We start from the raw sequence: 25,617 nt of genomic DNA on the forward strand, positions 1-25,617 counted from the left end.
GCCTCAAAGAAAAAAGTCACAAGGCGTTAAATCAAAAGATCTCGGTGGCCAATTGTGATCACCTCTTCGAGAGATAACACGGTCCGGAAACTTTTTCCGTAAAAGATCAATGGTTTCGTTGCTTGTGTGGCACGTAGCGCCGTCTTGTTGAAAATAAACGTTGTCCAGATCAATACCATCCAATTCCGGCCATAAAAAATCGTTAATCATCTCTCGATAGCGCAATCCATTCACCTGTAACACTCGTTATTGGAAAAACCTTTACATATAATTGGCGCGTACACCCTTTTTGGCTGTTTGGCCGAGCTCCTCCTCCTATTTGAACGTTCGCAATTTATGAACTTTTAAATCAATTTTAATTAACCATAGGCGGAAATGTGATAATTTTAAAAATCTAAAAACTTTTTTTACACAATAGTTTACTTTGTGTACTTATTTCTTGCAGCAGCTGTGTGTATCCCTTGGTTCTTGTTTATTGTTGCTTTTACTCCCTTGTCACGCTCATCATTCCAGGCTTCCTCAAAGTATTAGCCTCATTAATTTATTTAGAAAGACAAAAACGAAAAAGAAAAACAAATTAAATCCGCTATTTTATACGTGTCAAAATAACTCGTATGTCCTTTCCAGCATTTCGTGCGTCTCAGCTCTCTCGCTCTAACTCTATACAGGCACTCTTTATCTCCATATTGCCTGCCGTCCTTATGTTTCACTCTCCGATGTTACTATTATCTTTCATCATTTGTGACAACCGAGGTCCAATTCGACTGTGAGGGTTTTTAAAATGTAAGACACGCTCAGAGCGCCGCATAGAGAACAAAATAAGTGCATATATTGACTATTCTATGTTGATTAGTGCGCAATGTCAAAGAATTAATGAGAAAGCAAACCATCATTGCAAGCAGTTCACGTACCTCTATGTATGCATGTGTGTGCGTATCTTTGTTGGATGTGTGTGTAGATGAAAACAAAAAGCAACAGCGTCGATGTTGTCAATGTTGAAAAAGTGGATAAGAAAGAATGTGCAGCAGAAGCAGAGTGTGTACCACATGGCAGTTTCCAATAGTATATAAGTACTGTGTAAATATACAGTACCTTGCCAAAGAATTATAATCATTTGAGCTTTCGATTTTAAGTTGGATGAAATGTGAAAATACTTCAATGTTGCAAAACATTGCACACCACATCAATTTATTACTTTTGGTAGGGTAAAAAAACATTTTTTTATTAGAGAATCCATATTACTCAGATAGAAAGCTACTCAATCTACGAGAGTTGCCTGATTTGAGTTCAATATTTTTTGTTAGGTTGCCACATCTGTGATTAAATTTTCTACCAAAATTGTATCATCATTGCTTAGCATTTGTAAATTTTTTTAATTCTGAATTCGACCGAACATTCATCAAATGCATCATTACGTCAGGCGAGACGTGGGTTTATAAGTGCGACACGCAATCCAGACATCAGGCGAGTGAGTGGAGAGCTACGAATGAACCAAGACCAAACAAAACCTCGTCGTTTTCAGTCAAACAAGAAAGCGATGCTCACGGTTTTCATGGATTCCAGTGTTGTAAAAATTTATGACAGAAGGTCAGATTGCTCTTTTTCTTAATTGGCGCGATAACCGCTTACGCGATTTTGGCCGAGTTTAGCAAAGCGCGCCAGTGGTTTCTTTTTCGTGCTAACCGGTGCCAATTGGTTACACCAAGTGAAGCCAAGTCCTTCTCCACCTGACCTTTCCAACGCAGAGGAGACCTTCCTCTGCTACCACCAGCTGGTGCCGCATCGAATACTTTCAAAGCCGGAGCGTTTGTATCCATTCGGACGACATGACCCAGCCAACGTAGCCGCTGGAACTTTATTCGCTGCGCTATGTCTATGTCGACGTAAAGCTCATACAGCTCATCGTTCCATCGCCTGCGATATTCGCCGTTGCCAACGTGCAAAGGTCCAAAAATCTTACGCAGAATCTTTTTCTCATACACTCCAAGCGTCGCTTCATCGGATGTTGTCATCGTCCAGCCATACGTTAGGACGGGCATGATGAGAGTCTTGTAGAGTGTTAGTTTTGTTCGTCCAGAGAGGACTTTACTGCTCAGCTGCCTACTTAGTCCAAAGTAGCACTACTTGACAAGAGAGATTCTACGTTGGATTTCCTAAATAAACGTTGCTGGTTCCTAAATAAACGAAGTCTTTTACAACCTCGAAATTATCACTGTCTACGTGACGTGGGTGCCGATACGCGAGTGCGCCGACTGTTTGTTTGAAGACAGGAGGTACTTCGTTTTGTCGTCGTTCATCACCAGACTCATTCGCTTTGCCTCTTTATTCAGTTTGGAAGCAGTTTTCAGGCAGAACTAACAGCGCGATTGTTAAGGCCGATGATGTCAATATCATCGGCATCCTCCAACAATTGTACGCTCTTATAAAATACTGTGCCTGAGGGTTAAAGAAGTCATATTAACATCAGGTCAAAGAAGTCACATGACAGCGAGTCACCCTGTCTGAAACCTCGTTTGGTATCAAACGGCTCGGAGAAGTCCCAATCAGATTGTTAATAAAGACTATTATTTGGGCGTTATGAGACGTTTACGAGAAGCAATTCGCCGAAAAAATTCTTAGCGAAGAACGAAAACAATACCACCCAACAGTCTTCGAATTCATCTGACATGGCTTCCTGCGATTTTGTTCTGGTTAATCGAATCAAAAAACCACTATCGGTAAAGAGATTTAACACGTTCCCACGACAGTCGGTTCTACGTTTCTGAAACGATCCGGATTTATAGGACTGTCAAGGACTGTCACTCCAGCAGCATTCCCCGTACATTTGTGGGGAATGTTTTAGCTCCTAGTGACGCTCAAGCATGCATGTTGTTGTCGGCTTTTGCATGATGGAAATCAAAAATTTTAGATATTAGCGACACGCACGCATATAAGCTGCAGAACATGCATGCTTGAGCGTCACCAGGAGCTATTTATGCTGCTACAACAACAACAATAATAACAACAACGAGATTTAACAGCCAAAAGGAAGTAATGGAAAAATCTCTTTATCTCTGAAATCTCATATGTCGAAAAAAGATTTCCAGAAACGTTTCGGGAGCTAGATCAAAAGCTGGCATAAAAGCGTTGCAGTTAACGAGAAGTACTTTGAAGGCGATAATATCACTTTTAAAGTACCTATAAGCTTGTAGTTTGAATTTTCTAAATGTATCCCGCGAACTTTTTGATCAAGTTGGCATATGTTATCAGTTGAACAAGTGGAGAGCAGGCGACCAAATATAAATTCACGGAAATCGTCGGTTCGAACTAGCAAGTGAGCACTTACTCTTTTGTCCCCAGCGAATGCTGAAAGCGAAAAATACGAATACGGTGAATACAGAAGTGCAAAGCTGCAAATGGTTTTGTTTAATTAAAATTGATATTTTAATTCATTTTCAAAGACCGTAAACGTACGAGCACCGGCTGTGTTGATTTTTATCGTACCTCAGTTTCACAAGCTAAACTTACAACTCAAGTGACGTGGAATCTAAAGTTCTCCCCAACATTTTTTTTTTCACCATACCTATCAAGCAAACCTTGAAACCTCGTCCTTGGCAGTACGTCCATCCCAAGACTTTTATGGGGAATATTTAAATTGATAAGATCTAATAAAGAAGTACAATCTGAAGAGCCACTCGCAAAATTAAAAGGACAGTGATAGTACAGTTCTCCTAGCTTCTATGGTCTTAAGGCTTATTAGAAGCAAGCTACAATTACAAGAACGCGTAGGCTCAGGAAAATTCAAAGAATTTAAGAAATACCTTCTTACGGGTGTAGTACAATGGTCTACTGACTGAGTGCTTGGACTTGTCCAAACCCCCACAAATCTAATCTAACCTTCTGAGCACGCTCGATGTGATTAATAGAATTACTATGACATGGTCTCAAAAGAAACGAAAAGTTTTCGGAGAATTAAAGAAAGCCAACCGCCGCAGACGAATCATCCTTTCCATCCATTCCCATAACAGCCGGAATGGCTAGAGTTTTCCCGACCAAGGGCTGCAGCTATAACAACCTAGCCCTGTCTAGTATGCTGAACCTCACCCCTTCTTCTGTCTATGGACACTATCATAGTTCCTGACAAGTGGAAAGCAGGTAGGGTAGTCTCACTATTGAAACCTGGGAAACCCGCTAACCAAGTGGCGTCTTATCGTCCGATAACTCTCTTTTTCTCAGTTTTGAAGACACTTGAGGTCCTCCTTCTACCACTCTACACGAAACACTCGACTCCAGCTCCCCATCAGTATGGCTTTCGTAGAGTGGATAGTACCACCACAGTATTCGCCGCTATAAAAACCTAGATTCACCTCTGACTTAAACAAAACCGCCCCTGCGAGAGGACTGTCCTAGTAGCGTTGGACCTGTCGAATGCTTTCGATACAGTCAGCCACTCTACGCTACTAGATGTGGTATTCAACTGTCTACTCTCTCGCGAACTATCTAAGCCGTCAGCATTCGTCTGCCATTTTTCGAGACCAAAACTTAAAACAGAAGAAGATAAAGTAAGGTGTGCCGCAGGGTGGGGTCCTTTTACCCTTGCTTTTCAACTTCTACATCTCGAAGCTCCTCTAAACACCAGAGAGAGTTTCACTGGTCTCCTACGCTGACGATTGTTCAATAATGGCATGCGGCAATGACCACTTCTTCAACGTTTACCCACGCCTGAAGAAGATGTTGAAGTTGCAGCTGGTTTTGTAGGTATCGACTTATTAGTGGTAAAAGTTTTTTGAGAATTGGTTCAAACGAGTGTAGTAGTTACATATATTCACTACCAAGGGGAATATTTTACAAAACAATTAAACTATTATACTTTTTATGCACAACTAATTACAAGTGAATCATTGAGAGTATTACCCATCGCTACCTACTAATATACTTTTTCCCATCTTTCTGGTAGATCTCGTATACCGTCGTATACCTATCCACGGATCAAGCCATTTTTTGATGTCTTCATATTGGGTTGGGGAAAAAGAAATGTCGTATTTGTGATCGAAATTTCACGCTTTATTTAACGTACTTAGAATTATCCGATTCAGGTCAAATATGCCCCGTTTTGTTCGCAAACTTGTTGCCATTTAGAAGGCAACTTCATTATCCCCCCTTTATAAAACCCCCCATCCTTATTTGCAAAAAAACTCAGACAACCAGTTTTCGCAAGCCTCTTTTGAGGCCAACTTGGTATCACCAAGGGCGTTTTGCATGGACCGGAAGAAATGATAGTCACTTGGTTCCAGGTCCGGACTATATGGTGGGTGCGATAGGACATCCCATCCGAGCGCCCGTTGCTTCTGGCGGGTCATCAAAGATGTATGAGGACGAGCGTTGTCCTGGTGGAACACAACACCATTCCTATTGACCAATTCTGGCCGCTTCTGGTCAATCGCCTGCTTCAAACGGTCAAGTTGCTCACAGTAGAGGACCGAATTAAGGGTTTGACCATAGTTGAGCAGCTCATAGTGGATAATTCCCTACCAATTCCACCAAACACACAACAAAACCTTCCTGGCGGTCAATCTGGGCTTGGCGATGGTTTGGGCCGGCTCGTCGCTTCTCGACCACTATCTTTTTTGCTTGGCGTTGTCGTACGTGATCCACTTTTTATCGCCAGTCACCATCCGCTTCATCAGCTAGACCATGTGCCACCGATCGGAACAGATGATAATCGGACGGCGGAATATCTGGAGAATATGGCGGGTGGGGTAGGATTTCCCATTTCAGTGTTTCCAGGTACGTTTTAGCGGGTTTGGCAACATGAGGCCGAGCGTTGTCATGCTGTAGAATCACTTTTTCATGCCTCTCCGCGTATTGCGGCCGTTTCTCGCGCAGTGCTCGGCTCAATCGCATCAATTGAAGTCGATACCGATCCCCAGTGATGGTTTCGCTTGGTTTTAACAGTTCATAATAAATAACGCCAACTTGGTCCCACCAAATACATAGCTTAACCTTCGCAGCGTGAATATTCGGCCGAGGCGACGACGAAGAAGCATAGCCGGGACTGCCCGGACATGACTTTCTTTTCTTTGGATTGCTGTAATGAATCCATTTTTCATCACCCAGTTGTCACAGGCGAAAAAACGACGTTCAACATCCCTTGGTTTTAACTCATAAGGAACCCAAGGCCTCTGTTTCTGAATCATTCCCAAAGCATGCAATCGCTTGGAAATGGATTGACGGGTAACTCCTAATATTGTTCTTGCGTTTGACACGGATCCTCATTGAGCAATGCCTCCAATTCAGCGTCTTCGAAGGTTTTTGGCCTTCCTTCACGCGGACGGTAACATTAAAATCACCGTCTTTGAAGCGACGGAACCAATCTCGGCACGTTGTTTCGCTTAAAGAAGCATCTCCATAAACTTTTTGTAGCTCTCGATGCGCTGCAGCTGCCGTTTTTTTCGAATGAAAGAGGAAAATCAACACTTCCCGCAAATGACGATTATTCGGCACAAAATCAGACATTTTCAGAAAACCAAAAGTTTAAGATACCACAACAAAATCACTAATGTGTCGAAGCAGTTTGTTTACGATATGTCTAAGCTTGGTTTATGACGTTTAGGTTATATTAGAATCGACTAGCACACACTGCTGGCGGCATCTATTGACAAACAGCGGGAACTTAATTGCGCACCTAATATTATTGAACTCTGGTTGCATTATTAGGCGCAAAATATAAAAGGCAACCCTCGCATAAAAGTTAGCTATTTGTCGTGTATATTTCACCGTTGCAATTCAGTTTGAAACATTTGTTTGAACAATTTAACGCAAATCAGAGCGTTTACCTAAGTATTATACTAAATAGGTACTAAGAAACATTTTATTTATGAAATAAATATCACTACGTGACTTCGTGTTAATATTTATTTACTTTGCACGAAAAGTGGCTGGAAATGATTCATTAAATTAAATAAATTGGCGCCAAATTCGTATAAATTGTGGGAAATCGTGTAGGTAATGCATTATTCTCAGGACAAAAAATCACGTAGCAGATGGCGTTTTTGTATTAGCTGGCAGTATATTTTTCTGAGAGGTCTGATTGACTGCAAAGTTTTTCGAATTATTCCGTAAGGCAAAGCTTCCTACTCTAACTACTTCAATCAGTATCAATGTAACATAGGGTGATTCAAGAGCAATGGAGATCTTAGACAGCACTTATTTATGAAATGCCAATTTTTTTTCGCGAATTGGTACTACAGACTTTAGTAAACTTAGTTTGTTTGTTTTGTTTATTAACAGTAATAGAAGCCCCGCCAGTGTAGGGCATATCACCGGTCATCTTCGTCTAGCTCATCTAAAGGTACGCCCAGGAAACTGATGCTGCTTCGACGGGTTGGGTCCAGAGGGAGAGTGGTGTTAGATGAGTCGGTTTTAGAGGGCATGTGAAAAGGTGGTTAGTGTCGTGCGGGGTGCCTTCACATGTAAACTTAGTAATAGAGCGATACTCAGTGGAACAACGAGTAAAAGTGATCCGAAAGTTTTATGAAAATGGTCGTGCAAGAAGTGTACTTCGCAAATTGCGCATGAGCAAAATTGCCGAGGTACTGAAAATCCACATGTCATTAACGAAAAAAGCTACACATCCTCAACGAGGCATTGTTTGATGTGACTTTTAGACTAGAGGGGTCATCGGACCGTACTTCTTTGAAAATGATACCGGTAACGCTGTTGCAATGAACGCAGTTATTGTGACATGATAACAAATTTTTTAAGGCTTGAATTAGATTACATGAACTTGGGCAATATGTGTGGAAAATCTTCACTAGGTTCTGAAGAAATTGAAATTATTTTAAAAAACATTACTTAGGGAAGCGCGAAATAAAACGAATATTGCCTGTTTACGTAATAAAAAAAGGAAAATGTGGTTTCAACAGGACGGTGCCACTTGCCACATAGCGCATGAAAATGTATTGCCAGTTGGGTCGTGGTAGACATTTAGCGAATATTGTCAGAATCAGGTTTAAAGCTTCTTTCTAACCCCTGTGAGCGGGAAGTGGACCGTGTTAACTTCGTTACTGGTACAGGTTTTCTTATTTTTTATTTTTTATTTTTTATTTTTATTTTTTTATTGTATTTTATTTTTAAAAGCTTACATGATAATAAAATTATAAGTAAGCTCAAGCAAACGCAGCGCCAGCAGCAGAGGCTTTCGGCTGGCTGATTGGATCAGATACGACGGAGTAGGTCGTTGTCCTTCAGAAATTTTTAAATTTTTTTAATGTTATCCTAAGTGGCATCTTTTAAAAGTAGAAGATGATCTGTGTTGCTGAAGTAGTGATGCCTTTGAGAAGCAAGTTCTGGGCAGGATACCAGTAGATGATGCACACTGACTGTGCCTTGGCAGAAGAGACAGGTGTTGGATGTATTAACCTGTAATAAGTGTACGCTAGTTATTATGGTGTGCCCAATACGGAGTCGTGTGTATGGGGTAATGTGGTTGGTGGGTACCTATGATGGATAAGCAGGTTTTGTACGTTTGGGGTTAGTATTCGAATAACGGTGTTTATAATACGAACATTCACGAAGTAACTTAGTTTAGTCTGTTCATGAATAAGTCGGTACATGTCGCTGGGTAGGATGACTTCTGATGTGACTGTTCGTGTAATGGAAATGTCGTTGGCAATTGTATCTGCCAATATGTTACCCTGGATGCCGGAGTGCCCAGGTATCCACATAATTTTGATGCTACTACGATGGGTAATTAGTATGTTTTCAATACAGTCGATGATTTTTCTTGATTTTTTTTTTGTGGTTTGGCAGTGGACCGGTGAGCAACGTGCGTACGCAATCGAATCGTATTTCAAGGCCAATGATTCGTATGCAAGTGCTCGTCGTAGAATTTGTTCGCATTTCAATGTTCGACGTTTACGTGCCGTTATTGGCCACCTAAAGAACACAACTTAAAAAAATAATAATAATAATTGGCGCGTACACTTCTGTTAGGTGTTTGGCCGAGCTCCTCCTCTTATTTGTGTCTTGATGTTGTCCCACAAATGGAGGGACCTACAGTTTCAAGCCGACTCCGAACGGCAGATATTTTTATGAGGAGCTTTTTCATGACAGAAATACACTCTGAGGTTTGCCATTGCCTGCCGAGGGGCGACCGCTATTAGAAAAATGTTTTTATTAATTTTGCTTTCACCGAGATTCGAACCAACGACCTCTCTGTGAATTCCGAATGGTAATCACGCACCAACCCATTCGGCTACGGCGGCCGCCAAAGAACACAACTTACTATATATTTAAACAACGTCATCCCAAAGTGATGGTTTGGTAAATCCACTTGTCGAGGGCAAGCAATTTCTGTGGACGGTGTGTCATACCGGCGCATGCTGAACTATTATTTTATGCCAATAGCAAAGAAAACAGCCTTCCACCACACATGGTTCCAGAAAGATGACGCCACGCCGCAGACAACTAGAGACCAAGGTGCTACTGCGTGCTTGCTTCCCTAGCAAACTTGTAAACTATTTCGGCGACATATTCTGTCCCACCCGGTCACCCGATCTTAGCCCTATGGATGTTTTCTGTGCGGTTACCTCAAAAGTAAAGCCTATGAAAGAAATCTAGCGAGCGTTTCAGCACTAAAAAAATATATCGTTCACAAATTTAATGGCATTCCGACATTACTTCCCCAGTGATTGGAGGGTGTGCGGAGGTCAGATTCCGAGAGTGCATCTGACATAACAGTCAACATTTAGAGGAAATAATTAAAAAAAAAATTAAATCCTCACATGTCTTCTTTGTAATAGGTATTAAAATAAACTTATGTATATCAGTATTAATTTTTTTTTTAATTTAGCTTTTAATTTCTAACTCTACCACCCCACACCCTGAACATAAATATCATAGACTAAAAAAATATGATGAAACAGAAAAAGAATCATTTGTATCACTCTGTATTTTTCGAACTAAATGAATTTCGTTATCTTGAGTTTATTTTCTTTAATAACAACAATTGCACTGCAGACGATTCCCTATATAAATTTCTAATTTCATATCTTTTATTAGCGTCAATGCAAAGCAAAATATGCAAAAAAAATTAGTGAATAGAATAGTTGGTGTGTATAAATTTATATAAAAAATGAAAAGTTAAGGTGAACCTATAAAATGTTACTGACTGCAATCGCCATTCGCGTCAATTATTGTTTTTGGAATTACCTCTTAAACATTTTTTATTGTAAAATGCTATTTTTAGCTTATTGCACTCGGGATATAATAAATAAAAAGGTTTTTTTTTTATTTTTTGATTAATTTTATTAATAGTATAATAAAAATATTGAACTAAGGGGATTTCAAAGCATAGACTCAATTAGTCTTAATAAGTTTAGGTAGTGATGGTTGCCCAGAGAGTGGGCCCACTTGGACGAAAGAAGTTTGGTTCATCCTTTGTGATACCACTGCAAGAGGGGGAAAAGAGGTGAAGGAAAGAGGACGAAAGGGAAAGGGGTGGGGAGGGTTAAGTGTTTGTGGACTACGAACGGTGACTAGTCTGCGGTTGTGTTAACCTCTTTATGTTGCTGATGAAGCAGCTGAGGAGCAGGTGCTGAGATTATTCCACCTCGTCCTCCTTACAGCTGACGCAAAAAGGACTCGAAATAATTCCGAGTCTCACGGCATGTATACCCCGCGAACAGTGCCCCTCGAAATTTGGGAAATGAGATTTTGTCATCCTCAGAATATCCCTCGAACACCTCCAATCCAAACGTGGCCAGAAGGACTTCGCGACCCTACACGTTCGTGTACTTGCCCAGCGCTTGCTGAGTTGGTGCAAAGCCCATCCTTCCAGGAGTAGAGCGCAGGTTGTCAAGCGGATCCCGATCCTCTCCTTTCACGCTAACACTACCTCACAGGTCCCTTGTCTGGCCAGTTCGTCGGCTTCGCAGTTTCCAGTAATGTCACTGTGACCAGGTACCCAAATTATCTTTATATCGAAGAATTCTGATGCAATCGAGAGAGAGACCAGGCATTCCCTGACCAGTTTCGCATGCACCATAATAGAGCCCATAAAAGGCCCTAATTGCCGCTTGGCTATCGGAGTAAATATTTACCTTCTTAACAATTATTACACAAATAAGTAGCCAGTCAGCTGTTTCTTTAATTGCGGGCACCTCTGCTTGGAACATACTGCAGTGATCCGGTAGCCTGAATTTGAGTTTGATAGGGAGCTCTTTGCAGAATACTCCTCCTCCAACCCTACCATCTAGCTTCGAGCCATCCGTGAACAGGTTAACTAGGCCCTGTCCCCAAGTGTTGCCGGTTCCCTCCTCCCTTGGTGGAAAAAGTTCCGCTTGGACTAAGAGGGCACACACTGATCCGTCGACGAGGGGATGAACTCAAAGTTTCTGAGGATGCTTGAGTGCCCATATGTGAGATTGAGCTTATAGCCGAAACCCCTCAGTCCGATTGCGGTACGTGCAGCGGCAACTCTGCCTGCGATGTCTATAGGTACCACATTTAACATTACATTAAGCGCCAGGGTAGGTGTAGTTCAAAGCGCCCCACTGATTCCAATGAGTGCAGACCTCTGAACTCTCTATAGCTTTTTAACTGATGTCGTCCTCTCCAGCGAGTTCAACTAGACCACGACTCCATATAACAGGATTGGCTTTATTATGGTATTACAGAGCCGAAATACAACTCTAGGCCAGAGCCCCCTTTTTTTGCCAATTGCGCCCTTGCATCCATACAAGGCGATTGTTGCCTTCCTTACTCTTAGTCTTAATAAGAAGTATGTAAGAAGTTTTGTACAAGGTGGCACAAAATTTATCATACAATTTTTTTAGTAACTTCTTTTACTAATTTTGAGGGATGGAAATCTTTATTAAAGGTGATATCAGTAGGCCAGCTGATTAGTTTTGTAAATAAAATCGAAATCCATAAATGTAAAATTACTCCCATAGTAACAGGTGGCGCTAAAGTAATCCTCCTATCAGAAAATGCTATAAATTTTGCGATTGGCCCCTAATGTCAGTTCTTTTTTGACATTTGTGTAGTAAACACATGCAAACAATGTTACGCTACACTGCTCCAGAACGCGGAATATTGCTGATTATTTATTTGACCAATAATCGGTCGGTGACTTTGGCACAACGTGAATTTCGTCGCAGATTTGCTTTCCAACGCCTACTGGTGAAACACTGCGACGTTTAGCCGCTCGCCTCGACACAACACGAGATACTGCCAGGCGTGGCAGACCCCGGAGTAGCCGTTCTGCAGAGAATATTGCTGCTGTAGCCGAGGATGTCATGGAAGCGCCACCGACATCGACCAGATGACGTGCCACGCAAATGGGTATCAGTCGACAGTCTTAACAGCGAATTTTGGTACAATATTTGAAGATGTTTCCGTACAAAGTCCAGACGGTGCATCAGCTGTTAGCAGCTGATCGCCAATCGCGTCTAACATACGCTCAAGCCATCCTTAATCACCACCAAGAGGAAGATGATTTTTCATCAAAAATAATCATGAGTGATGAGGCCCATTTCCATCTTAGCGGATACGTAAATAAGCAAAATTTACGCTTCTGGGGCACTGAAAATCCGCGTGTAACCCACGAAGAGCCATTACACCCGCTCAAAGTCACTGTATGGTGTGCTGTTTTCGCTGGAGGAGTCATCGGACCTTTTTTCTTCGAAGAAGACGGGAGCCAAACGGTTACTGTGAATGGTGAGCGCTACAGAGCAATGATCAACCAGTTCTTTTTGCCGCAACTTTATGAATTGGGATTGGAAAACATGTGGTTCCAACAGGACGGTGCAACGTCACACACTGCACGTGCCACAACCGATATGCTGAAGGATGCATTTCCCGGGCGCCTAATCTCCCGTTTTGGCGATTTGCACTGGCCAGCAAGATCGCCTGATTTGACCGCTCCAGACTTCTTTTTGTGGGGCTTTTTGAAGTCGCGGGTTTATGTAATGTGAAAATTTGTTGAAGATATTATTGTTGTTGTAGCAGCATAAAGATTCCCCATACATATACGGGGAAAGCTGCTGAAGTGGCAATTCTTTGCCATAATAAAAGTCCGGGTCGTTCCAGTTACGTAAATCCGACTATCGTGGGAACGATTGAAGGCTTTGTATAAAATCTTCGTTGAAGCGCTTGGAGAAAATAAGATGCTAAATTCTCCAAAAAAGTAGCATAGCAGCATTCACAATAACTAAGTTCAGCCAAGTGGTTATAGGGTTATACCGCCCATATTCGGTCGTCAGTGCCTCATCTGTTATCGACAGGATGTACCAGCGTGTAGGAGAGGTTGACTGTTGAATAGGAGAGGCTTTATAATCGCTTCACTACTCCAAGCAGATAATTGAAGCAGATAAATCAAAACTGAATGCCTTCGAACGAAAAGTAATCAAAAGAATTTTCGGAGCAATCAAAGATCACGGCGAGTGGCGGATAAGATGAAACGACGAGCTAGATCAACTGATAAAGGGCGAAAATGTTATACGTTTCATCAGCGGTTAAGTTGGCTGGGTCACATTACAAAAATGGACGGTACGAGGGCGCAGAAGAAAATTGTAGAAGCCAGAGCGTTCAACACTAGAGCAAGAGGAAGGCCGAGAACAAGATGGACCGACGAACTAGAGGACGACATTAAGAAACTTAGGATAACGAACTGAAAAAAAGGCGCAAGCGTTCGAGACGTATGGAGGTCCCGCGTGCAGCAGGCCAAAGCTCACAAAGAGCTGTAGAGCCAAAAGATGATGATGAACACAGAACCTTTGACATATAAACAACCGATATACAGTATTTCCCGGATTTAGGTACCGTGTAAAATGCAAGATACTCGATACTTATCACCTATGTCTGCAAAATGACTTAATCGTGAACAAAAGAAGTACTAGTGACTATAATTCTGCAGCTTTTCATCAAAAATTGACTTAAAGGCTGCAGTTAAAAATTTTTACTCAAATAATATACAAGGATTTTAAGTCGCGCTGATTGCATTATTTGACATCACTGTTTTTAAGGCCTTAAGACCTAAATTATAGCATTTCATACATATATAGCAAATCGTAAAGTGAAAAATTAACACTAATTTATACCATGAACGAATTCGTTTGTTTGTAGTTTTAAAAAAGTATGTTATTTTCAACTGCATTGTAACGAAAATAGTATTGCTCAACATCAACAATCTCTAGCATAAGTTAGTTTGTAGGAATAACTGCAAAATAAAATTTCAATGCTAAATGCGAGCAGATAACCAATTTTATGGTGCTGGTAAGCGGGTCGCTTATGTGGGTTTTTTCGTGTATATTTAAATAGGTGAAACTTTCTTAGTTTTTTTAGTTCTTATAAGCGAGAAATACTGTACTCAACAATTTATCCATCCAGTGCCTCACAAATGCAAAATAGTATACATCTGGTTTAATCAGCAGCTAATGCTTCCGGATAGACTGCCGTATGAGGCTAATCAACTTATTTGAATGAAAAGAGTTGCCAATCGATTGCGAGAAAAATAAATAAATAATAGCAGAACTGAAAAACTCAGCGTAAATATTTTATTTCCAATTCTCCATGCTAATTCACAACAATACAGCATTTAATAAATATAAACACACGAGACAACAGTTATCGCATTCAGATGCACTGGAAACAAGTAAAGGAATGAAGGTGAGAAGGAGAAAGATAGAGTACGAGTGGAAGGTATGGAGAGCGGCATTATTGACAGCACAAATGCCATATTAGATTTGTTAATAATAAGAGCTAATATTTACAAAACGCAGCGAAGCTGATAGCAGCAGCAGCGCAACATGCAGAAAAGCAGCGCAGTTAAGCAGAGCTGAGAAAATCTAAATACAACCTACGAAGAAAGGAAGTTATGCATGCGAATGCAAATTGGAAAACAATGTACATGAAGAAGAAAATTGCAATTTGAATTTTGTGAGAATTACAAACAATGTGCACGTATATTAAATCACGCATTACATAAAATAGCCGCCTATTTCTAAAGTATTTTGCTTCTTTCATGACTAATCACAATTGGGCATATCCTACTGCAGTACCAGCGCTGCCAGCGTCAAACTCGTAGTCGACGGCGCCGCACTGGTAGTGCATGCAGAGCGAAAGTGCATAATTGCATGAGCAGAGCACATCGCAGCATAGCGCATACACAGAGCAACAATGTTGACTCCAACACAACCGCTGCTGTTGAGTGAGCCCGAAGTATACACGACGATGAGCGCATGCAATAGCTGTTTTACATGATAAATAACAGAAAAAACATTCACGGTGGCAATTGATTTTGAGAGAAAATAAACGAAAAGTTTCAGGAATTTAGGCATCGAAAATAAATGAAAGGCGTGATTTGTTTGCATGAAATGTGAAGCAGGTAAATTAAGTTTGTAAATAAACGCGAATTTATGCGAAAATTTCTCGTTTTTAGATTTGTTTCGCTACACTTTGTTGTGCTAATTATTGCTCACCGCCGCGTTTGTATGATTTTCCTCACTTTTTTTTTTTTGTATAATATTTCAGTGGAAGTTTCAGCAATGCTTTTAAAACCAACCAACTCAACTGCATAGAACAGAAACAACACAACAAAAATAAAAAGCAAGACAGTTGAGAAAATTTATAACGGTTGAGCACTCACTTTTTCACAGTCTGCCATGAACTTTTTCGTGTTGTTCATAGTCAGAACCTCATGATAAAACCCATATTTTTTCTGTGTATTTTTTGAACTAAAACATTTCTTGTGAAATAAAATTTATCTTTTGCGATATTTCCACTTCTCAACTTATACGCGCACCTTTACTTCGGACATACTTCACTTATCGCATTTTTGCCATTTCAACTACTATGAATTGCTTGCGTTTTCATATTTTTTTCTTGCACTTTTGACACAAATTCTTATTTTGGTTTCTTTGTTGTGCACAATTATGGTTTTCACACAATCCTGCTTTAACACACTCATTCAATTATACACAAAAAATGCTCCTCCAGCTGTTGGAGTTGGTGTGATGCTCTGGCCCCACAACCGAGTGAGTGCAAAAACAACAAGTATATCCTAAGAACTACATACACACATTATGTTATTTTCTTTCCAAACTGTCCGTATACCAATCCAATAATGACAATTTCCATTTAATTATTATCTCGGCAGAGAAATCTCCAACAAAAATTCACATACATATGTATGTATAAGCAGCGATATTGAACATAAAAACCAAAACTAAAGAAAAGTGTTTGGACGCACACAAAGCGTCGCGACCGTCAGAAAACACATACACACGCGTGCGTTTAAAGAAGCTGCGTCCGTCCGCTACAGCTCTTGCTTCCTCCACTTCTTTGCTTTCTTTTCTTTTTTTATTGTTATTTTTTATTCTCCTTTAACATCTCGCTTCTCACATACACTGGCGTACACAGTTTGCCCTCAGTTTACCACCACCGTCGACGTCGTCTTCGTCTGCGTCCCCGTTAAAACTCGGCTTCGTCGTCGTACCAAAACCTTTCTTTCGCACAAAAAACCGCACACTTTGCGACTGAACACAAGCGAACGCTTTCAATTTCCCGATACAACTGAGATTTTCTTGCCTCTGCTCAGTTCAGCGCCAGTTCAGAACGGCTTCGTAGCACTCCGGTTCAGTTTTCCACCGTCTTGCTGCTCACAAAACTTTTTCAATCAACAAAAGTTTGCACACTTGTGGATACACTCTTCTTTCTGGAAGGCGACGACAGTCCTCCAGTATGAGATAACAATGAATTAATCTCATAACCATGGCGTTGGTGTGAAAAAGATAGCTATTGCTGCGTGCTGGAATTAGCCAATTTTTTTCTGTAGTGCTATCTCAGTTGTGCTTGTTCGAATTGCTTTGGTAAAGTATCTGAGAGATACATATGTTAACACGTTGTGCGCCAAATGTGCGAGAGTGGAATTTATTCAAAATATCTATAGTTGTTATTGAGAAGAAATTAAACTTCTTTACGTGCCATAAATATATTTATGTATAAATATCAAATAACAGTATTAAGTGGAAAACGACGGAAATCGATTTTTAAGACAGAACCACACCGAGCCAATATCAGCCGAAGCCGAATCGAAACCGAACCGAACGTTTTAAATAGCACAAGCAATAAAGAATCAATATTAAAAAAAAACCCCATATTTTTATTAACAAAAATGTCTCAATCTCAACTCATAACATTTACTTAGGCGTGTAAAAATAACAAAAAAATGCATGCATTAATGGTTTAATACTTATAATTCAATAATTTTATAGATTCATGTAAAAGCCAAAGCTTATCGGTATTTTCATCTTCCTAGCACACCGTTTATAGGTAGAGAGCTGACCTGCGGCACTGAATAATTGCCACTAGCCACACTCGATGGAGGGGCAGATACTATTTCAAAGCAAAAAAAAAATTAGTTTCATACCGTTATTTTATATTATTATAGTTGCAAAAACTAAAACTTCATAGAATTTTAAACAAAAATATGAGATGTTGGAGTCTTTTTTGACCGAAGCCGAACCGAACTGAAGTTTTGTGGCTGAAACTCGGTCCCACTGTGGTATTAGGTGTTTAATACTAGGTCTAATCAAGGTGTATTAAATAGGGTGTACATGACAACAACAACAACTCTGTGCAGCTCTATTGTAAGGTATTATAATGCCAAAACGTATTTAAATTTGAAGGAAAATATTTTCTGATGGATTAACAATTGCTTTCAATTTGAGATTTTTAAACTTTGAGACTTTTCAAAAGAATCATAGATTAAAACGCTCCATTAGAGAATTGAAATATGTTTAAATGGCTAGGTATTAAAAATATTATTTCAGTATTCTTATACTCTTTTTAATCTTCCGTCGAATTACGAGAATTTCCTTTTATATTTTGCGCCTTTCCAGCACTAAATGTGCCGAACTGTATGACTTCGTTCCCACGACGATCGGTTCTGCGTAACCAGAATGACCCGGCGGTAAACAATCCCAAAATTTTGGGTGTAAACTTCGTCAGTTTGCCCTCCTTCTCAGCGCACACAACCGCAATTGCCACTAAAGTTCAAAATCGCAACAAGGTCCTCAAGTCGCTTACCGGCAGCCCTTGGACCAAGACAAAGAACTGTTGCTAACGACATTTAAGGCAATTGGTCGGCCGGTTCTGAACTATGCAGCGCCTGTCTGGTCGCCTGGAACTAGTGACACGCAGTGGATAAAGCTACAAACATGCAAAAATACTGCCATTCGGACAGCGACCGGTTGCCCCCTGATGTCCCCTATTCAACATCTTCACAGTGAGGCACAAATGCTCCCTGTAATGGAGCATAACAAACTGCTCAGCAAGCAGTTCCTGCTAGGGTGCTATCGTAGGTTTCACCCTTGCAGACACCTGCTTGAGCCAGAGCCGCCTCCTAGGCACGTCAGGACAGACCTCTTAAACTACCTCTTAAACGACGAAATCCAGGACAAAACTGACAGAAATTTACTGGACCAGACAGTGTTTAGACAGTCAATAAACGACATTCGCCGGGAGACCGTTACCAACTTCTGAAGCTACCGCCCTGTGAATGCCGTAATCGGAGCCCAACCACCACCTATTGCAGACGAAGAGCTCTGTTTTCCCCGAGAGTCCCGCGTAACCTTGGCACATTTACGTTCTGGATACTGTAGCAGGTTAAACTCCTACTTATCCAGAATCGACCCCGACATACCAAACATATATATGTCCGGCATGTGAAGGCACCCCGCACGACACTAACCACCTTTTCACATGCCCTCTAAAACCGACTCATCTAACACCCTTCTCCCTCTGGACCCAACCCGTCGAAACAGCATGTTTCCTGTACCTACCTTTAGATGAGCTAGACGAAGACGACCGGTGATATGCCCTACACTGACGGGGCTTCTATTACTGTTAAACAAACAAGCCCGGATTTATGTTCGGCGAAAGACTGTCACTTAAGCAGCATTCCCCGTATATGTATGGGGAATGCTTATGCTGCTGCAACAACAGCTGTAAGGCGATATTTTCATTGAAAAATTTGGTATTTTTTATAATAAACTTACTTGTAGTATTTTTTCTTATGCGCTTCATTTGTTTTTTTTTCAGTGAATTGGAAAAATCATCCTAAAAGATGGGGAAGCGCTGGTATAACGAGTTCTGATGTGGCCGTTGATCCCTCCAAGATGAATTTCGTGAAGACCGCCCAAAAACGTTTTTTTTTCTAGAAACAATTGATACTATGCGTCAATTGATAATGCAAAATCGTCTTATAACAAAACGCAAAATAGAGTTATCCTTGTGCATTAGACAGAAAAGATCTTTTAGGTCGAAATGTTGGCCATTGGACACAGTGCATATAATAGAATTATTATCATTGGATATTGGTGCGACCAGCATGCAATCAATATTGCATGAACATTTGGTCGTCAAGATTTTGTCTCGTTGGATACCGCATATTTTGAGAATTGCCCAAAAAAGGACTCGTGTCGATTGGTGTAAAGAAATGGTGCAGAAATGCAGCCGTGGTAGTTCAAACCACACTTATGACATCGTAATATCGATTCCTTAAGGGGGAAGTCTACTGTGACAAGGGAAAAAACAGGCTTATTTTCCGGATTTTATTTCTAACAAAATATTGCTCGTACATAAAATCTATTTAAACTCTTATCTTTATTATATATTTAAGTTTTTGAAAAAAAAATTTTAAGTCAAAATATTCAAAATGGCCGCTGTGGCACTTCTGCAAGCGCAGGTCCGCTTTTCTTAGGTGCCTAAACGGTGTACATGAAATCTTACGTTTCGGTGATCTAAAACAAAAAAACAAAATATTGTTATCATATACATAGTATTGACTCTCGTCTGACGTAGGATTATGTCGATAAAAAATTTTGGCGTTGAAAAAAAAATTCTTGAAATTTTTTTCTTTTTTTTTTGCCTAAAATTGATATTACTATTGTTTATAACAATTTAACAAATAATGATATCAAAAAAATCCTATGTCAGACGAGAGACACTATTACAGAGAATATATAATTAAATTTTTAAGCTGATTCATTTATCAGAACTCGAGATATCGTGTACACCGTATACAAAAACTTAGTTTCGAGAAAAATGCGTTTAAAGTTTCATGTGCCGCAGGTACGCGCTTTGGAGCGCTTCGGGAAAAGGTCGAAATTTTAACGAAGAAAAATTTAGCCAGCTGTAACACATATTGTACCTTATTTAAGAGGGTTCAAAGTATTTTTTAAGCTAATAAAAAAAAATCGATTTTTTGAAAAATTCACAGTAGACTTCCCCCTTAAACTATGCATACGAGCCGGAAACACAACAGCAATCGACAGTATGGGTGTCCACCCCTCCCCTTACGGCCGCGCCGCAGGGAGCGGTTGCGGGTGCAGAGCTCTGCAGCAGGGGGCAACGTAGTCAGTTGTCCACTCACGGGTGGTGCGCAGGCCGAAGATGAATCGTACTTCACCAAAACAATGCGATTGCTCTCGTATCGACTCATTCAAGAGAGTCAAAAGATCGAATTAATGGATCACCCACCTTACAGCCCTAATTTGGCACCTAATGATTTCTTTTTGTTCGCAAACATCAAAAATAAAATGCCAGGTCAACGTTTTTTAACATCTCACGAAGCTGTTGAAACGTACGAACAGCTCGTTTTGAAGGTATCCACTTCTGTGTGACAAAAGTGATTGGAAAATTCGTTCAAGTGAATGCAGAAGTGTATTGTCTTGCAAGGTGAATATTTTGAAAAAAAAAAATAAAATCATTTTCGCTACTATTTTACTGTGTTTTCCTTAATGGGGCAAAATACAATATAAAAGAACACTTTTGTAAAACAAAATTTTTTTTTACCATTTCTCAAGTAGTTTCCATGGTCTCAAGCTTTTGCCCTTAACATGAATGATACAACTCTAAACTTATATAATCTCTCTTAATTACACAAATGTTGGAGTAAAAATAATGTTATGGGATGCTCGGAGAGCAAAACGATTGTTTATATCGTTGTTGTTGTAACAGCTTGTTTTCTTAATAAGAACATTTATATTTGACAAGATTCCGTCCCTCCAAATATTCCAGCCAAATAAGCCTTGCTCCGAAAAGGAAAGGAAGAAAAAACAGATAGTGGAGTGCCCGGGGGTTTTGACCTCGGATCTCTGAGGGACTGAATGAATTGCCATGTAACCATCAGGATTTTCTTTTGTATGCTCTAAATTGTAACTTCTACCAATATTATATTGTGCAATTAATTTTTTCATTGTTTAAACAAAAAAATATGAAAAATTAATATATTGGAGCATAATATAATATTTAGTTGGAAATAATTTTTTTTTAGTTCTACGTTAAATTTTACTTAAATAGATAAAGAAATACATCTTCCCAACGTTATATATTATTGGTTATATTATGGCTGGAAGTGGGATAAAAGAAGTTCTTTCTACCATTTATGCAGAAAATACGATTGATCACATAACGTCAGGACGTGCCTATGCTAGAGCAATACGTGCTCATACCTTATTGCAGCAGGCTTTATCACAATTAATTTTTGAAGATCTTAAGGAAAATAATGCGGATTTTTTAAATGTATTGAATGACGAATAAATATCGATGATTTTTGAAATGTTCAATTACAATGAAATTACAGAAAATCAAGGATTTCAAATGCTGAGTAGAATTTTTGAAGATAAGTTAGTTGAGCTTGAAAATAAAGATAAAACATCAAAACTATGGATTACGTATTTTCGAATGGTAACAATATTGAAAGACTTCATTGCTGCCGACCTTATGGGGGATTGGAATTTACACCTACATAGTACTGAGCTGATGATTCCACTATTCGACGCATCAGGACATTTTCCCTATGCGAAGGCTGCACAAATTTATCTGCAAGACAGTGTAAAATGGATCCAGCAGAGTTCGAAAAATATACAACAGGATATTTCACATCTAGGCGATCAGATATTTTTTTTCTGGTATTGCAAGTGATCAGACTTTAATGAAAGGAATAAGCGTCGAAGGGGGTCCTTTTGAACGAGGTGCCACTGAAAGTGTAGTTTATAAATGGATCAGAGGAGTTATTTATAGAAAAGATATTATTGAAAGCATAGTAAATTTTTGTGACATATCTTTCAATAAAAGTCATCAACGCAGTGATTCTACAGATGCTAGAATTGAAAGGGATGGTATCGATGTAAAAAGATTGGTAGACTTTTTCAAAGAACACAGTCCTTTTCCTGATACAGATGCAATTATGTCAATTGCCACTGGAATTACCGGTAATAAAAGTATAAATTGTTACAATGCTTTTGAAGAAGGTTTAAAAGTTATGAAGAAAATCGAAGGGAAAAATGTACGCGAATTGAAGTTATTAAGGAAAGATAAAATAAATTCTCTATTGGCTAAAAATAATAAAATAAAAATTCATTACAATGTTATTCCCGTTGATCCATTGTTGCTGTTTCAACGTATTTGTGTGTTGAAAAAAACAGATTATGAACTAAAAACTTATATGAATTATGAACTGGCACCATATCCACTTGCTCTGTTTGAAGATGGCCAACTGCGAAAAACAAAAAAATCAACTTTCTACGAATTATTCCCAGAAATTCAGATTAATTTGAAAAGCTTAGAAAATGTTCATTATGTTATTGATGGAGGCATGTTGTTATATCGTTGCAAATGGCAATTAAATGAAACATTCAAAATGATATGCGAACATTACGTAAGATATTTGAGGAATAATTATAATAACGCATACGTAGTATTTGATGGATATAAGAAGCACGGTATTAAATCTGCTGAAAGGAATCGTCGCGCACTAAAAAATATAAGTACAGATATTGAATTTGATGAAAATATGCCGTTAAAAATCGCTCAAGATAAATTTCTAACGAATAAAAAACATAAATCTCGCTTAATCGAAATGTTAAGTATAAAATTAGCTGATAACAATATTTTTACATGCCAAGCGGAAAGCGATGCAGATAAAATAAATGTTGATACAGCAATTAGTTTAGAATCTCAAAATATTGTTGTAATTTCTGAAGACATTGACGTCTTGGTTGTGTTAACGTTATTGGCGCCTACTGATCGTGAAATATATTTTTTAAAACCATCCCGAGGCAAAGTTAACCAACAAATATTTTCATTGAAAAGTTTAGAAAAATCTCTACCAGCATCTAAAGAACATGTTCTATTTTTACATGCTTTCACGGGCTGTGATACTACTTCTGCGTTTTACAATAAAGGAAAAATTAAGTTTATCAAAAATTTTGAGAAGCGGAATGATCTACATGACTCAGCAGCAGTATTTAAAAATGTACATGAAGATGCAAATAATATATTTCAAGCTGGTATTACATGTATTTTGGGACTGTATGGTGGTTCGGCAAAAATTACAGATTTGAATACATTCAGGTTCAATTATTTCATCAAAGCAACTGCCAAAGACACAAGTGTTCTTTTATCTTCGTTACCTCCCACATCTGATGCAGCATTTGAACACTTTAAAAGGGTTTACCTACAAATTCAGATGTGGTTAGGGAATGATTTCATCATCGAAAATTGGGGATGGAACTATTCCAATAATACCTATCATCCAATATTTACGAATCAATTACCTGCTCCGGAAAATTTATTATTATAAATGTTATTTTGCAATTGCAAAAAAGGATGTGGAGCTGCATGCGGATGCCGAAAAAGTGGATTATACTGCAGTGTAGCATGCCTACAGTGCAACGACGACAGCTGTCTAAATGTAGCGCCTATGATTAACATCAGTGGAATTGAAGATGATATTTGAAAAAATGTAAATTTTTCAATAGACAAATTTTTTTGTTAATTCATTTTTTTCTTTTAAATAGTCATAATTTTTTTGTTTTCAATAATTAATTCGATTTTACTTTTATGCTATAATAACAGAAAACAATTATTTATTTTTTTTTTGTATGCTAATTATTTAAATAAACGAATAGTTTACATAATATTTTTTTTTTAACATTTATTTATCCATAATCTATTTATTTTTTCATTTGCTTCCACTTCTGTTACAAAAACAACAAATTCTACAACGTTATTTGCATTATAGCACATAAGTTATTGCAATCATAAATTTTTGCTATTTAAAAATCAAATGCACAACTTTTAAATAGGTAGAGATTATTATTTATGTTATTCACAACACATTTTCGCAAAGATAATTTAATTTCATCTAGTCCCTGAGACATCCTAGGTTTTAACGTTTTTATCGCTCCAGACACTCCACTAAGAGGGCTTAAAACTACATCAAAATGAAAGAAGTGGATCTCCTTTATGTACCGTAGTTTTCAGTTGTCGGCTACCCCAAAGCTCTTCAAACTGAGCTGATCGCAATTAATTGTTGAAGCAGTTAATCAAGTCCTGCCAGTACGGTGTAGTCACCTATCGTCATCGTCTATGTCTATCTCATTTAACGGCAGGCCCAGGAAACATGCAGTTTCGACGGATTGGGTATAAGGAAGAGGTGTGTTAGGTGAGTGGGTTCAAGGGGCCATGTGAACTTACGTAGTTGGTCTCGTACGGGGTTATTGTTGTTGTTGTTGTAACAGCATAAATATTTGGTGATTGTACTCCGATAACGACATTCAGGAGTCGAGAGTTGTAACAGCTTTACAAACTCGGCCTAGGAAGATTAACCTAGCAGTTACCGGCGTTAATGCCGGTCAATAGAAGGTCAAAGAAACGAGCTGTTTTGACCGAGTCGGGGTCTTCCTGCTTTAACCATTTTGTGAGAAGCTAAGATATAGGTATGGTACACTAGACAAGGTTAGTTTATTGGGGCGGTAGCCCTTGGCCGGGAAAACCCGAGTCATTCCGGTAACGTTACGAGGGTGTTTAAACTTCAAGGGCCGATGTTGAATGTGAACCACACCTAAACGTCAACGACAACCGTTGGACTTCTTTCTTTGGGGTTATTTGAAAGAAAAGGTGTACGTCGATAAGCCGGTAACGATTCAAGAGCTAAAGGATGAGATAATTCGGCACGGCATAGAACCTCAATTATGCCTCAGCGTCATCGAAAATTTGGACCATCAGATGGGGGTGTGCCGTCGAGGCCACGGCGGTCATTTGCCCGATATTTTATTCCATACGTAATTGAGTCATACCAATATGATCATAATTAAGAGAAATGATTCCTTAAAAAATTTTTATTTCATTCAAAATCAACACCGGCCCTTGAAACTCAACAACCCTTTAGAACCGGCTGCAATGGGAATGTAAACTTGTACAACAACAACATGCCAAGATATACCCGAATACGCATAGTACACAAGTAAGTTGAGCCAATGTTGCGGGTCCAGAGCCTGAGTGCATTCTTTGAGTCTACTATTATATGATTTTGATTAACGAACTACAGCAAAAACAACGCACACAACAAGATGTTGTTAGTAGAGCAGCTGATTTGTTTTTTTGTTTTCTTACGATTTAGTCTTTTGAATTCTAAAGTGAGCTCTTTTTGTTGTTGCAAAAAAATTTACAAAATACAAGTAAAATTTGCTGTTGTTACTCTATTCATTTCACCTTGAATAGATTCACCTTGGCACACAACAAATTGCAGAAATCCAGCCCATTTTACAACAACAATAAAATATACAA

The 25,617-nt window shown here is 39.2% G+C and overlaps 1 long non-coding RNA gene across 1 annotated transcript in view; it reads right to left on the reverse strand.

Annotated features, from left to right (window-relative positions):
* The window catches only part of LOC129249438 (uncharacterized), a 104,484-nt gene extending 87,857 nt beyond the window's left edge, over positions 1 to 16,627 (reverse strand). Inside the window, exon 1 of the long non-coding RNA XR_008582653.1 lies at positions 15,629 to 16,627. This is a non-coding gene — a long non-coding RNA (uncharacterized LOC129249438). The remainder of the gene's footprint in view (positions 1 to 15,628) is intronic.
* Positions 16,628 to 25,617: the final 8,990 nt, after the last annotated feature.

This window comes from Anastrepha obliqua, chromosome 5 (assembly GCF_027943255.1).
Source record: "Anastrepha obliqua isolate idAnaObli1 chromosome 5, idAnaObli1_1.0, whole genome shotgun sequence".
Lineage (NCBI taxonomy): Eukaryota > Metazoa > Arthropoda > Insecta > Diptera > Tephritidae > Anastrepha > Anastrepha obliqua.